The sequence below is a fragment of the Anoplolepis gracilipes genome, chromosome 10, assembly GCF_047496725.1.
Source record: "Anoplolepis gracilipes chromosome 10, ASM4749672v1, whole genome shotgun sequence".
In the NCBI taxonomy this organism is placed as follows: domain Eukaryota; kingdom Metazoa; phylum Arthropoda; class Insecta; order Hymenoptera; family Formicidae; genus Anoplolepis; species Anoplolepis gracilipes.
In genome coordinates this window covers 11,807,875-11,824,591 of record NC_132979.1, presented here as the reverse complement: position 1 = coordinate 11,824,591, position 16,717 = coordinate 11,807,875, and the positions used below count along the sequence as shown (strand labels likewise).

General features: G+C 29.5%; 1 long non-coding RNA gene across 2 annotated transcripts in view; it reads right to left on the bottom strand.

Annotated features, from left to right (window-relative positions):
- LOC140670250 (uncharacterized) overlaps positions 1-12,899 on the bottom strand; it is a 31,188-nt gene extending 18,289 nt beyond the window's left edge. The window contains exons 1-5 of one of the 2 annotated variants that reach the window (XR_012047513.1): positions 12,803-12,899; positions 12,605-12,646; positions 12,428-12,534; positions 12,260-12,344; positions 1,996-2,130 (exon numbers count right to left, since the gene is read on the bottom strand). This is a non-coding gene — a long non-coding RNA (uncharacterized lncRNA). Of the gene's footprint in view, positions 1-1,995; positions 2,131-11,670; positions 11,966-12,259; positions 12,345-12,427; positions 12,535-12,604; positions 12,647-12,802 lie in introns of those variants that run through there. The other variant, XR_012047514.1, reaches the window with a different exon arrangement.
- Positions 12,900-16,717: the final 3,818 nt, after the last annotated feature.

Below are 16,717 nucleotides of genomic sequence, written 5' to 3'. Positions count from 1 at the left end.
GGACATGCTTGCCGATTTCCGCCTGGTAAAGAGCAATTCTCGCAAGGCTTTCCCCTTAGTCTGTTGTTTTCATTCGTCCATATATAACTTTGTAGTTTAAAGATCACTGTTGAGGAATTTTTTATGTCAAATTCGCGATTTCGTTGAAACTCCACCACCGGATTTAATAGTTTTTCGGTCACCATTTTTCACAGCACTTAGTCCTAGCAAATGTCTACAAAAGTTTATTGCTGCGCACAAAAACGACACACACTACATGCTATTACTTGGCGCATCTTCTATATTCATTTTAGCACTAAATCGAAAGACACTCGACGACTGTTGAATACGTTTTAACGCGGAGACAGATTCTCAAATTCGAGCAGCCGAATGTTGGCGCTGGTGCGTTGCATTCTTTCCTTAAAAATTATGGAAGATGTTTCGCTCCAGTTTTATGGGAGATTTTCCGCGAGGGTGCAAAGCTGCCGAACGCCGGCGATTAAAATCTTTTTTTTCCATAATGGCGCTGATGCGTTGCATTCTTTCCTTAAAATTATGGAAGATGTTTCGCTCCAGTTTTATGGGAGATTTTCCGCGAGGGTACAAAGCTGCCGAACGTCAGCGCTTAAAATCTCTTTTTCCATAATATTCTAATGGTCATAAAATGATCATAAAAAATTAGAAAAAAAGAAAAAAAACACTTTTATGGTTTCTAAAATGTCCCCCGGCTATAAATCAATCACAAAGATAAACACCTTGCAGTTGCAGTTCTTTCCCTAAAAATTATGGAAGATATTTTGCTCCAGTTTTATGGGAGATTTTCCGCAAGGGTACAAAGCTGCCGAACGTCGGCGCTTAAAATCTCTTTCCATAATATTCTAATGGTCATAAAATGATCATAAAAATTAGAGAAAAAGAAAAAAAACACTTTTATGGTTTCTAAAATGTCCCCCGGCTATAAATCAATCACAAAGGTAAACACCTTGCAGTTGCAGTTTTTTCCCTAAAAATTATGGAAGATATTTTGCTCCAGTTTTATGGGAGATTTTCCGCAAGGGTACAAAGCTGCCGAACGTCGGCGCTTAAAATCTCTTTTTCCATAATATTCTAATGGTCATAAAATGATCATAAAACTAGAAAAAAAAACACTTTTATGACTTCTAAAATACTCCGGCTATAAAATCAACTGCAAAGATAAACTACTTTCGAACGTGTGTAGGACCCTTCCCCCCCCTACCCCCCTTTCCCTAACAGACCCCTCGCGCCTCTCAGATACCCCCGTCCCCGCACCCCCCTCAGCGCCCCATGGCTTAGAATCCCCACTATAACATTACTGTGCGTGTCGACTTTATGTTTCAATGTTTCTATGTTAATTTTCATCCAAAAATTGTACAACGATGTCCGAATTGTATAATAAATAAAAATAAATACATATAAAAAAAATATATCAAAATTCTGGTTAATTTTTATATAAATATATAGATATATATATAATTGAAATAAATATATAAAGAATATGATACACACACACATACATAAATATATATAAAATTATTAGTATTTAAAAAGAATAACAAAATTAATAAAAAAAAATTGTTAACACTGCGTCGTAGTTTTGAACTCCGCGACATTCACTCGCCGCGGGTGACAAAATTAGGAGCGCGTCTTAGGCTACTCAGCCACTGTGCTTCACGCTTTGTTGAAGCTATCAAAGGTACTTAACGCGGAGCTGGTAGAATTCTCAACTTTGCGTGTAAATTTTTCAGAAACTAAGGCCCATGCATTCAAACCCTCTTAGGCTTTTTATACCCTCGATTCCCCCTATTGAATGAACTATAGCTCATTCAATTTCGTATTTCGCAGTTTAAAGCATCTCTTTGTTAGATACCCTGTATATACCAAAATTAAAAAGTAAAAAAGAAAAAGTGTAAAAAAAGTAAAGATATAAAATATTCTTGGAGAATATTCATAAACATATCTGATAAAAAAAGGATAATTATATATTTTCTTACTCACAAGTCTTCGAGGCCTAATTAATTCGAGGTAGCTTCACGAAATCACTCCTGAATGGCTGCAAGCTGCTAGTGCGGCACTACTCAAAATCGCAAAAATATATGGCTACCTCGTTATGGTTAATATTATGGTGGCACTCTGAAACAAAATCGAAAAAAACAATTATTGATTTTTTCAAAGATTGGAAAGATATAAACTTTTTAGTACTGACAGTGAAATTCGAACGCAGACGAAATGGCTGTGTATTCAACCAGAATCTTTAATTCCTTTAGTATAACAAAGATATTATGAAATTATTATAAATATTATATAAACTTATCTCAGATATGTAATATATTAATAATCTTGGAATAAAAAATTTTATTCCAAGATTTAGACGGTTATTAATAATAACTTAAATAACTTTAAATAATCTCACCTTACAAAGGGTTACTTTTAATAATACTTATTATTTAAAGTAACCCTTTGTAAGGTGAGATTATTTAAAGTTATTTAAGTTATTATTAATAACCGTCTAAATCTTGGAATAAAATTTTTTATTTCTAATAGTGTCTCCCCGAACGCGCTCCAAGATGTCGGTTGTTACCGCACGTGTATTAAGTGTAGTACTAGATGCGCATAACGGGCCCCTTAGTTTTTCCGCGTAATATTATATTATTATTATTATATATATTATATATTATTATTATTATATATTATTATTCATATTTAATGTTTTATTTTTTTAAATATAGGAACTTTCTTTCTCTTCCTATAATTTCCTTACATTGCTTTCCTTGTTTGGGCTTAACGATACCTTATATTTCATGAAAGTATATATAGGATTGCAACGATAGACGTAGTAGAAGCACTGCGATATTTTAATGTACCGAATGACATTGTTAAAGTATCGAGATCTTATCATGCATTTTTAAAGACTGAAACTAATGACTCAAACTATATTAAAGACGATAGATACGGGAAATCACTTGATGCTTTTCTAAAAGAATTCGATGATAAGTAAAAGAGAAAATTAGTGCAGGAGAAAATATGTATTTTTAAAACTATATAAAATCATTTTTATATTTATGATTTTTTATTTTTACGTCACACAGAATTCAGTCACTCAAGATTGTTTACCACAAGAGCATCATTTGCTTAAAACAGCAGCTGAATCAATATCCATATTTAATAAAATTTTTAATGAATTTTTAAACTCAACTCAACTGAATGATATGAAGAGTACTCTCGATCGATTAGCAGCTTCTTTAAAGCAATATAACATCAAAAATGTTGTAAAACCTTCGAAAACATCATTTTATAATTTTTCTTTGGCAAGAGGCTGGGTGTCGAACGGTATATGGAATGTCTCCTGTATAGAACATTTTGAAAGTAAATTTATACTTTATATATACATACATCGATTTTTTGAATACTTAATTTTTAATTTCGCTCAAATATATTTTGTTTTGATTTAACGGTTCAGATTTTTCCCGAGCGTACAACATAAGATATCGTAACAGAAAGCAATTGTTATCGCTGTATAAAGCGATACAAAAATTGCAGCGCACAGAATATCTGAATACGCTGATCTTCATTATTTTACGTGATTTAATACCTACTGCCAAGTCAAACATGGAGCCTACGAGCGCGGAATATACGTTGGTGTACAAGACAATGTTTGTTTTTCATCAGGTTTAAATCTTAAAGTGCCAGTTTTAGTGAGAACCGATTGAGCCAAGTCTCATGCCATATATATTCTGTGTTACTATAGAAACCACCGTGTATGTACGTAATTGATACCTATTTATCTTTTGCGAAAATAGAACTCTATTAGATGGACGGTGAAAAATATAAGGAAATACATAGCGGTGTATTTCTTTTACTATACTAGAACACAACATTGCGCGCGCTACGCGCGCGCCATTTGGTCTTGAAAATGTAAAATTTTTCTCAAACAGAGCTTAAATACGCGCAAAATATAACAAGTTGCTATTGAATTTTTAGATGCTCACAACTTCATGAAGTATTTATTACCTATATATATATTATAATAATATTATAATTATAAATATATAATTAATCTATCACATATCGTAATTTTACCGCTTCCAAAATATCCGATATTTCTAACCGAATATTATATTTTATTTATTGATATCAAAATGTTTATATTATTATTATACACAATAAAATTTGTCAATAAAATACAAAAGAGATCGATCACACGTTTAAACAATCTAGTAAATATTTCTAAAAAGTATTACTCAATTTCAAAATATAATACACACACGAGATTAATTAAATTTATTTGTTCAGTTTTATTAAAATTTATAAAATAAACATTTGTAAAACAAAAAATATAGTTCTTCTAATAAATAATATTCGAAGTATTATAAAAATATATTATTAGTAAGTTATATTTTTTTACGTGAAATTGGATTTATAATTATTTTCTAAACACTGAAAAATTATTGGTTTCTATTTGAATTAAAAAAAAAACAAATTCACGTTGATTAAAAACAATACGTTAATAATCTGTAAAATAAAAAAAAAGAGTGAGAAATCTAGAATTTGTTTCCATATGTTCCAAGTTCAAAATAAAGGAAATATAAACTGATCTTACGTTAATCTTGATATAGTGCGCAATATACAATACAAACACAGAGTGAATATATACCACAGATTATCTGAGAAAAACAAAATCTTTGTTCCCTAATTTAATTCAACCTGAAATATTTATGGCTGTTGGTCGTTTTTTATTAATATTTGTTTCACCGTGGGAAAATTCAAGTCGCAGAAAATTGATATTCTTTTTGAATGCGCAATAATTTATTAACGGCTGGAGTTTTCCTTTTATGATATTATTAGGTGTTTCATATATATTAAACTAACGACATTATTATTTTTACTCTAAAATTTACTATTTTTTTTTCAAAACATTCCTCTTTATCTCTTTTTTTTCAAGAGATTATTTATTACTTTCAATTTGCACAAGATTTGTTTCATTTTCCATCATTCGTTTTTTATAACTAGATTACGTAAAAAAAATATTGTGGTTAGAAACAGGTCGAAAAGCATAAATGTTTCGTAAATCATAATGTTGTATAAATTTCTTATTAAACCTTTTCATTAAAAGAAAAAAAAACGCATTAAATTAAAAAAATTTATTTTTTTCATAAAATAAAGAAGTTATTTTTATAAATATAAATAAAAATTTATATTTATATATCGATGAAGTATTTCATATCTTATCTCAGATTCTTCTTATTTTGAGTCAATTTTCCAAAAATACCAAAAAAAGTAATCTGATATTATAATTTATTAATCATTATATACATAATACTATACATTTTTTATCATTAAAATTAAATTAAACTTTTATTGAACACTTGAAATCAATTAAAAATGTTAATTTTTCTTGTAATTTGATTTAAAATCTCGTTTCTTTTAATTGACAATTATTTAGATATTATGAGGAAAGAAAATATTAATTCCAACATGAAGGGGACTACAGAATCTGCTATTATAAAATAATGAACCTTGCATAAAATATTTTATATAGCTAGTATGCTGATAAATCAAAAATTATTTATGAAAGATATCCGTAAAATTAATAATAAATACGAGTAATTTTTTGTATGACAGATACGTATGAGATTTATGTTATAATTAATTCGCAGCCAATGTGAACTGATAATGAACAAAAGAGCAGAGAAATAATAAAATATTTCCTGCATCGTATATATGTATATATATACATATAACAATATAATTATTTACTTAACTAATTCGTATTTAATTTATTCGTAATACTTCAAAATAAATTTTAATATGTGGAAATTTGCAATTATTTCTACGAATATTTATAACACGATAATAATTAATTAAACGTGCTGTATATAATTTGATTTAAAGATCCTACGACATATACACTTAAAATAATATAATAATATGAAATAATAATTATAATTCCTTCTTTATAATTAATATATTAAGAATTTGTATATTATCTATAAAAAGAGAAAAGATTATATCTTTTAAAGAATCATTTTGTATTATATTCAAAATATTTAAATTAGAGTAAAATAATAACTTTTTTCTTGATTTCTCACGATGATAATTTGAGCTTTTAAAAAATGCTTTCTAAAATATCAATAACTTTGAAAAAGAATTAGAACTTTAACAATGACCAAAATAATTTTGTGTTTGCAAAAATTACAAAGTACCGCACGAAAATTTAATATAGTCGATACGCAAACTTTTGAGGTTTCGTCAGCTCTCGAGAGAATAACGTACTTAACTCTTTATAGATTAGGCTCATTCCTCAAATTTATTCTCACGCTTGGATAAAGATTTTCTCATAAATTATAATCCCTTCCTAAAGCAGTTATTTGAATATCCGAGAATAAAAAATTTTTGACACGTCGGTCTCACTACTAATACTGATTTTGAGACTAACTAGGGACATATCACAACTGTCCGGATTTGATTCTCCTTAAAATATGTTATTAAACGCAAAAATCTAAGAGACACGTATTTTTTTATACGTGCGCAATCTCATGTTTAAGAGGTAAAACACCCCTTCGAAAAAAAAAAAAAATATTTTCCTTTAGGGTCGAATATCATCAAAACTATAAGAAGTAGAAAAAAATTGTTAAACAAAAGTTTAACGGTTTGAAGAATACTTTAAAGTTATGAAAAAAAATTTTTTTAATTTTTTCAAAAAAACCACCACCCAAAATTTTTTTCAAAATTTTATTTTTTTTACCAAATTAAAATATTCTTGAAGCCGTTAAATTTTGATTTAACAATTTTTTTCCATCTTTATATTTCGACGATATTTGACCCCAAAAGAAAATACCATTTTTTTTCAAAGGGGTGTTTTATCTCTTAAACATGAGATTGCGCACGTAAAAAATACGTGTCTCTTAGATTTTTATGTTTAACATATTTTAAGAAGAATCAAATTAGTTCCGGAGAGTTATGACATCTCCCTTGTAAAATTTAATGCACGTTTCAATTCCTCCGTATACGGATCACTGAATATGAATGATATGATTGATTTTTCGACATTTTTCATTTCTTTTGTGGAAAAGGGAATGTAAAATAAAAAACCTAAAAAATTTAAAATGTATCGTCGCATTTCCCACTTTGTAACCTAACAACTTTCCAGAACTGAGTTGGTCACTGATAGACAAAAGATCTCTTAGGCTGGTTTTACATAGAGTTGGAAGTCGTAAGCGAATCGACCAATCAATTGAATTTAAAGAAGAATATTCGATTATTCTTTTCTAAATTCAACTATGATTGGTCGATTCGCTTACGACTTACTACTTCCGACTCTATGTAGAACTAGCCTTAAAGTCGAAGGAATTAAAAAATAGGAAGTAAGAGACTTAACAAAACTTAATACATCTTCTAAGATTCTCGCTTACATTCCAAGAAATAAATATGTTATTTATATTTAACCTAGAATAAGAATTAAGAAATGTATGCATAATAATATAATATATATTCTTGAAATGTATTATGTTAGCAAAAATCCTATAATAATATTGAAGACAAAGATTACTGAAAACTCTTTTCATTTAAATATTATAATATTTGTTAAAACATATGTATCTATTTATTTTTTTATCAATTATAAATTTATTATAATTAATAAAAACATTAAATAGATATAATAAATATAGATTTATTATAATTGATATTTTAAAGTTAAATGCGTTTATGTATATGTATAATTAATTTTGATATTGTCTGAATTAATCTAATTTATATTTATTTCCGCAAGCTTTTTTAATTTAATGAAATTATATAATAATTAAAAAATATTAATAAAAATTTAATATTACTTTTTTACTTTAAAAAATAAAACTTCAAATTTAAAGTATATTTTTAGGATAAAACATATATAATTCTAAATAATTCCAATAACTATAACATTAAAAAATATTTCCTAATCCTTACAATAATTTTGATAGGTACTTATTGCTTACGTTCTAATCTACTTTTAACAAATTTTTATTGAATATTTTCTTATTAATAACGTAATTATATTTTTTTTCAAACAGAGCTTAAATACGCGCAAAATATAACAAGTTGCTATTGAATTTTTAGATGCTCACAACTTCATGAAGTATGTTATTCGAAATAAACGATTTATGAATATTCATTATTGGGAAGATGAATATAATATTAATAACAACAAATATGATGATGATGGTAATATTATTATGCAGTTCGAAGAAACTTTTGCGAAACACCACACATATAGCGTGTTAAACTTTTCAACCTCTGACACTGCTGTAGTTGATCATTCGTTGTCCGAGGAGATGGAATCTATGAGCATGCTGATAGACTCCACGAACATGATGATAATTAATGAATCAGCGCGGAGCGCGAATGCATTGAATCAAATCGACAATGTTAACGATCTATATCTGTATGGAACACTACTACTTATTCTCTTCTGTTTTATTTTGATAGTTATAAATATCAAAGTTCTTATAAGCATATTTTGGATAAGACGCCCGCTCAGTCTGACATTGTATATCAGTTTAAGCTTAGTAGGTAAATCAATATTTTTTTCTTCATATAAAAATGTTTAACTTAAAATAATAAAATTGCCTCATATAAATTAAGTATCGTATAACTGTGAAAATTAATTGTGTATCTTTTAGAAACTTTTTAATTTTCTCTCTCTTTAATTTTTATGTTTTGCAAACTTTGCATTTTATATTTTAAATGAAAAAAAGGAATCCATCTCTAAATATATAATATTTCTTTTACCAATGCCTTAAAAGGATCAGTATTTGACCTTCCTTCAATCCAGTTAATAAAGACCCGATCAAATCCAACTTTTTAACTATATGGTTCTTTTAAGTCTCAATATTAATTATGTTGGTAATTCAAATTTAACATAAATTAGCATTTTAAAGTTAATTTATGTTAAAATTGAAATAACCAACGAAAATTAAGAAAACACTTGAAACTAAACAAAGAATGTTTTATTGTGTATTTCTACTTGTGAATTTTTTATTTTAAGATCTCGAAAAAATGAACTTATGTGATCATATATAATTAAATCTGAATTTTGATGCAATATAACCTGACTATAATAATATATAATAATATCCGAAATTTGGCGTGATATAACCTTATCTTTATATAATCATATTAGGCTAGATCTGTTTTTATATATAAACAGATTTAGACAAATATGATTATACAAGGTGTCCTGAAATTAAAATTGTCAAAACGGGAGCATATAGAAGATCAATAAACTGATAAGACAAAAAATCCTTTAGAAATTTGCTCGTTTTTGTTTCATAATATTTTCCGCTAAATCTAGTAATTTTATTGTTTTATATTTTTTGATGAAAACATTTTTTTACGATTTTGTAAGGTTTCTCCAGATTCTAAACGCTCCGTAATCTTCTGTTAATAAATAATTTATTATAAACACAAGAGCTGACCTTTTTACACTACCGGGAGCCAAGTGCGAGTGACACGAACTTACGCGTGTTTATATACATTTTTGTTTCCTCGATGGCCTCTCGCTATTCGCTTTATTTTCTGTTTTATTCCCGCGAATTACAAATTTGATATCTCGCCGTAACATATTTTTTTTGCTTTATCATGAAAAGTTGTAGAGCATGGAATTAAGTAAATGAATTAAAATCTTCCTGAAGTAAAATTAGAGAATTCTAAATATATACGGGATAAGGTATGAAATTATTATACCTTGCTTATTTTATTTATGTATCATTTACATTCCTCCATTTCTCTTATAAATTAGTCAATTATTCATCATAAATCTACAAGTAAATTAATTACACTTGCCATAATATACCACGTATATATTCTAACGTACATATTCTAACATCTTTGAACATACCAACATAGTTTTTTTCGATTTCCTTCTAAACGAAGCAAAAACGAGCAAACCTCTAAAGGATTTGTGTCTTAGTTTTCGATCCCTCACATGCTCCTGAAGTTTTGACAAATTCAAGACATTCTGTATAAAGATATGATCATATAAGATCATATTGTGTCAAATTTCGAATATTGTTATACATACTAATATTATCATATAAAATTACATATCTTTTCATTCTTTTATTTAATTATGTATATTTACATGTACAAATATGACCATATTATATTCATTTCTTCTCGAGACTGTCTGTGCATAATGTATTGCTAACAATTATTTTTATAATGTTTTTTTCAATATCTTTAACTCATTTTTTTATAAATTTAATAATATTTCATATTTTTTAATATTTGATAAAATTCGATAAAGATTTTTCTTGAAAAACGTACTGAAAACAATATTCCATATATACGATAAACTTTAGTTAATATAATTCTATAAATAAAAAAGCACTTTTCGAAAAAAAACTACTATTTAAAAATCATATTGAATTTGCAGATGCTTTTTCCAGAACTGCTAGATGTGTATGTGTAAACGAAACAGATGTTATTAAATTCAACGCTTTCATATCTAAAGAGTACATTTAAAATAAATAATTTGTAATATTAATAACATAAAAGAACCTAGATTTTCTATAATACTTTACTTTTGTGAGATAATTTGTGCGACAGTTACCAATTAATATAACTAACATTTTATTTGTCATATAAATATTATACAGGGTGTTCGGCAACAGGTGGGACAAAATTTAAGGAGTGATTCTACATGATAAAATAAGACAAAAATCAAGAATAACAAAATTGCGATAGAGGCTTCGTCTTTTAGTTATAAATATTTGAAAATTTGCGTAAAAGGTGCCCAAAGCATGGTAAACCGTAAAATTTTTGGCGTGCGTAGACTACATCAACTGAATCTTTTTCAAAATACTCTGTGACGCAAAAATATGCAGCGAATTACCGAGCTTTAGATACCTTTTACACGAACTTTTAAATATTTATAACTAAAAAACAAAGGCCCGTATTCTGAGCTTACATTTAGTGGCACATTTATAGATCACTTTTAGAGGCGCTGATAAATGTTCTGGTAATACGACTAAAATCCGTCATATTCTCACCGCACATTTATAGCGCCTTTAGCTTAGAGCTACATTTTGACTATCATGTCATACATCATGCGAATTGCTCGTTTATGGCGGCACTGTGATTGGTCGTCGCGCGGTCAATTACGCGCCATAAGATAAATTTACAACTTTATTGTAAATTTCAAAAGCATCTATTCTATTTCGAAACACTCGCGACTCACGTTCACGTACTGCATTTATTTCCCGAACTTCAATCGCATGATCAATATCTTCCAAAATACATCCATGATTATGTACTTTCGTACGTTTGTATATATTTTTGTATTTATTTTGTACTTTTGTATGTACTTTTTTAGTTTAGTACTATTGTATTAACTTTTCGCAATTTATATACTTCGCTTTACACACTGATGCATTGTTAAGATAAAGAAAATTTTTAAAGTGCCCAAATATCATAATTATTGTTGTGTAAAATCTCTATTAATTGTAAGAAACTCGATATATCCATTTTATTAACAAAATCAATCATATAACGTTGATAAAATCAATTAAACTTGCCAATCGTACCGTAACTGTTACGCACAGAGCGCTTTTATCTTGCTAAAATGTGCCTCCGACCACATTTAGCGGCGCATCTATCGATATGGCATAAATGTGCTATAAATGTGGCTCAGAATAGGATTTTCAACATAAGGTTGCACTTTTAGGCTAAACATGGCGGTCCGCCTCTAAATGCGCTGTTAAATGTGCGCTTAGAATACCGCCACATTTAGCGCGTCATCTAAGGCACATTTAGAGGCACATTTAGCGATAAATGTGAGCTCAGAATACGGGCCAAAGCTTCTATTGCAATTTTGTTATTCTTGATTTTTGTCTTATTTTATCGTGTAGAATCATTCCTTAAATTTTGTCCCACCTGTTGCCGAACACCCTGTATAATTATACACGATTATATATGCTACATGATAAACCTGTGTATAATTCATAATGTAAAAAGCATAGAATTCAGTATCAAAAAAAAAATTACATAATGAAGAATTACATATTGAATGATCAACTTTAATATAATCCCAGTAAACACAAAGCAACAGTAATGTAACATCCATATAATTGTAGTATAACATGCTTTGTACATAACATTTATATTGTTGAGTGGGAAATTGTAACATTGATGTTACATTACTGTTGCTTTGTATTTACTGAGATCTCATGTATTTATAATAACAACGAGCTAACATTATTAAAGTATATACTACATGCCGTACTCAACATTACTCGCACTTCGCGATATATCCATCTTGAAGAAAAAATATTGTCGATATAAAATGTTTCCACTCTCATTGTTTATTACTGCAACAGAAAATTAAAAACAATAATTAATATTATTAAAATTTAAAAAAAGCATTTCTTTAAAATAATGTTTTTTTACTTACTTTCTTCTCTGCGTTGCAGTGTACAACACGTGCCTTTTTAAATTGTCTTTTCTTGTGAAAATTTGTTGGCACGTGTCACAAACAAAGACATTTACATTTTCTTTATTCTGAAACAAAATGATGGATCAATATTTATTTTAAATATATAAACAATATTTTAAATATATATACACGTACCTCTTCTTTGGTTTGCTCCCTTCGGGGGGATCTTGTTGGTTTCTGTAATCAAAATCAAAATTTTATGATTAAAATACAATTAGGGAAGAGATAAAGAATAGTTAATAATAAGAGAAAGAGAGACAGAAAGAAAAAAATATAATAATGGTATTAATCTATAAGTATTATTACACAATATTATTACCTATCGATAATTACCATTATTATATTTTTCTCTCTCTCCCTCTCTCTCCCTCTTTTTTTTCTTTCGTTCTTTTTAAATTTAAGTAAAGCGTTTTTTTTCTTTCTCCCTCTCTTTTTCACTCTTTTTTTCTTTTGTTTCTTTTAAATTTAAGTAAAGCGTTTTTTTCTGTCTGTCTTTCTTTCCACTCTTTTTCAAATTTCTTCTTCATTTCGTCAAGAAATTTCTTGATTGTTTGAGGAACCAATCCGTCGTCTACATACAGCGCTAGATACAAGGTTTCCGTAGGTGCGACATAGACACATGCGTCGTTTTGTGATGCAACTAACCCAAACTTCTGTAAGAATTCGTTTGCATTCCATTGCCTAGGTGCTTGTCTTAAGCCATATTTTTTACTTTATAATTTTACTTTATAATTGTTAATTGCTGCTTGATTTCACTTTTCCACGTGAAATTTTGTGTCAAGATAGCTCACGCGTACATTTTCGTATTTTCACAAGGTGAGATCAATCGTAATTGGGTGAGTTGTTTACTTTCGTCATTTTCACCCAATCTGAAAACCGCAACAGACCCCCAGGGCATCGATTGTGTATCTTTGTCGATTTTCCTCACCTTTCGTAGTTTTATCTCACATGAAAAAATACGCGCGATTGGCTATGAGCAAAGTGAAAATGCGATATCCCTATGCTCATGGGAACATTACTCCCGGGAGATTTGCTGTTTTCTCGGACAGAAGATATTTCTCTTTCTTTCCTATGAATATCGCTCATCGCGTACAGTGTGCAAGAGCCATATTATACATGTATATTATATGTACTAATATTACAAGATATAATTAATTAAATAATAACTATACTAAGTATATTAACATTAAGTATTCTAATCAGCAAGCAATAATATTTAAAAAAATGTTTAAAACTTTTTTGAAAACCATTTTTAAAAATATTTTAAAACTGTTAAACTAATGGGTTATTATAAGTATCTTTTTATTTTAACGCTTAAAAGCATAGAAAGTCTATGTGCGGGCATAGTGGGTTCCGCCCCCATGCGGGGGGTTCCACTTCCAAAAAAAATAACTTAACTCAACCCATTTGTTGTGTGGGTAGGAAAGTATATGTATAGAAAGTGTATGTGCGGATGCAGTGGGACTATATTATATATTATGTTATAATTAATATTGTATAAGGTTTAGAGTCTTTATCGTTGTTTTTCTCGAAAACTATCACTCGTATAATAAAAATGGATAGGATATAAAATGTGTATTTTGAAGAGACCTACAACTTTTAATTGAAACATTTTTTTAAATTTTCAGTATTTGATAAAATAATTGCAAAAACGTCAATTTAAAAAAATTTTTATAACTTTTTAGTAAACAACGAGCGACGGCTAAAACCTTTTAAGCGTTACTAAGAGTGATGATCTTGACAACATATGTCAAGGTTATTGATTTCTGAGAGAGGTGACCTTATGTGAATATTTACCCTTAATTCTTCTTCAGTTTGTTTTGCAACGAACCCTGCAATATAAGCAAGAACATCTTCTTGATATTTGCTAAGTGTTATTGAGGAATGAACAGCATAATCATGTTCTACATCCCAAATAATAATTGGTCATCTCATTCTGTTTTTCCTCTTTATAGTTTGATGTATTCATTGTGAGAATAATGGTATCATCCTGTGATATACAATTGGTATTAAAAAGAATATTAATATATTAACGTGTGTATGTAGTTTTTCAATGCTGCAGTAAATTGTTTCACTGTTGGATTGTGTTATTACATCCACCAAAACGTCGAATACATGCAAAAAAGGTTTCAAGGTGATCTTGTGACATTTTGTACGTTAATAAGAATGTTATATATCCTTTGGAAAACAATTCTTCAGCCAACAAAATCATACTCTTTAAACAGACGATGAGTCTTAAGAAACCTGTTTTATTTCTCGTTTGAATTATAGGTGTTTGATTTATTTTTAAAGATTCGATATATTTAATATATTTATCTGCCCTCATCTGTATATCGTTCAAATTTTCGTAATTGCTTGTTTGGTAGGTTTTTTAGATAGAAGATTTCTTCATAGTATAACTAGTATGGACACTCTTTGTCGGCACTTTGATCTTTTTGTCTTTGATCACGTGGTATTCCGCCATGTTTTTAGACTGACATCCAGTGACGTATCAATTGTTCAAGAAACCAGCGCTATATTTGTACCGTATATAATATATAATATCGTGCCCTTAATAAGTCCGTCAAAGGTCGGGCCAACGCACTATAGTCTGGAACAAATTTGCGGAAATATCCGCTCAGACCAAGGAACGCCTGCACCTGACGCACGCTCCGCGGTTTGGAAAAAGACATGACGGCTTTAGTTTTTCGTTCGGATGGACGAACCGTTCTGTTCTCGGCGACATGGCCCAGAAATTCTACCTCTCTGCGGCATTTTTCCTAGTTTATCATCAGCCCGGCTCGACTCGCAACGTCTAAAACAACTCTAAGATTCTTCAATCCGTCATTCTCATCACTTGAAAATACAATTAGATCGTCCATGTACAACAACACGATTTTTTCTTTAGTTAAATCTCGGAAAACCGCGCTGACAAATCTCTGAAAAACAGAAGGCGAATTACATAGTCCGAACGGCATTCGCAAAAACTGAAATTGGCCATCAGGCACGATAAATGAGGTATATTTTATACTTGCTTCGTCCATGCGAACGTGGAAAAACCCATTTTTTAAGTCGAGCGTACTAAAAACTCTCGCATCCTGCAATTGATCTAGCTGGTCCTCTATCAAAGGGAGAGGATCTTTGATTATTTTTTTATTTAGTAATCTATAATCGACGCAGAGTCTATAAGAATCGTTCTTCTTCTTAACGAGGACAATGGGACTTGCAAAGTCAGAAACTGAAGGTCGGACAATATCTTGTTTTTCCCAGTCCTCGAGTCTGTCTATTTACAATATTTCTCTCTACCTGGGATAAACGTCTCGGCTTTTGGTATATCGGCTCTCATCTTTTAAAATTATCGTCATTCTAATGTCTGTCTCCTGCGATTTATTCGGTTCGTATTTTCCTATCAAATCCATTATCGCTCGCTTATGGTCCGCATCTTATAAGTACGCTACATTTATCTCGCTCGCACACTCTATCGCATCTATCGCCAGTATCTCCGGGCGCTCCCCACCATCGATCGCTCGCTCGCATATCGGTTTTATTTGAATGACGCCTCGCTTCGCATTAACCTCTACTAAATTCAGAAAGTCGGCACCAATTAACAAGTCATGCTACAGTACCGCGTCGGGAATGACATGAACGCGTATTGTATATACATATATTTCCGTCTATTACAGCTTCCGCTTCGAACCACCCTAAAGTCGTCGCGCGATAATCTCCGACACCACGGAATTCTACACCGGACGCTCGCAACTCGGACGATCCGCTCGACGCATACTCGCTCGCACGCATCATAGAAATATCGCTGCCAGTAGAGACCCTCTAATAAGAGTCTCGCTATATAATATCCACTTTTGATTGGTCCTCTATATCTGGGCAATTCCCGCTCATATTTGAATCATATTAATCTTACTATTAGCATAAACATTATATTTTAGTAACATAAATAAAAAATAAACGTTTTAGAACTAAATATTATAATCTTTTTATGTTAAACATCAAAATAATATATATAATAAAAAACTGTTTATATTTAATTTTTAGTAATTAAATAAAATCCTTAATTAAATTTAATCCTTATTAATTGCATAAAAATTAACAAAATAAAATAAAAATAAACACATAAAACATGAAATAATAAATTGCTTTATTTTCATGAGAAAACAAACTGTTATCACAAGCATTATAAAAACCTAAAATATATAATATTTGTGTATCTAATGAGAAAACATAAACTACTAGCACAAACATTATAACATCAGC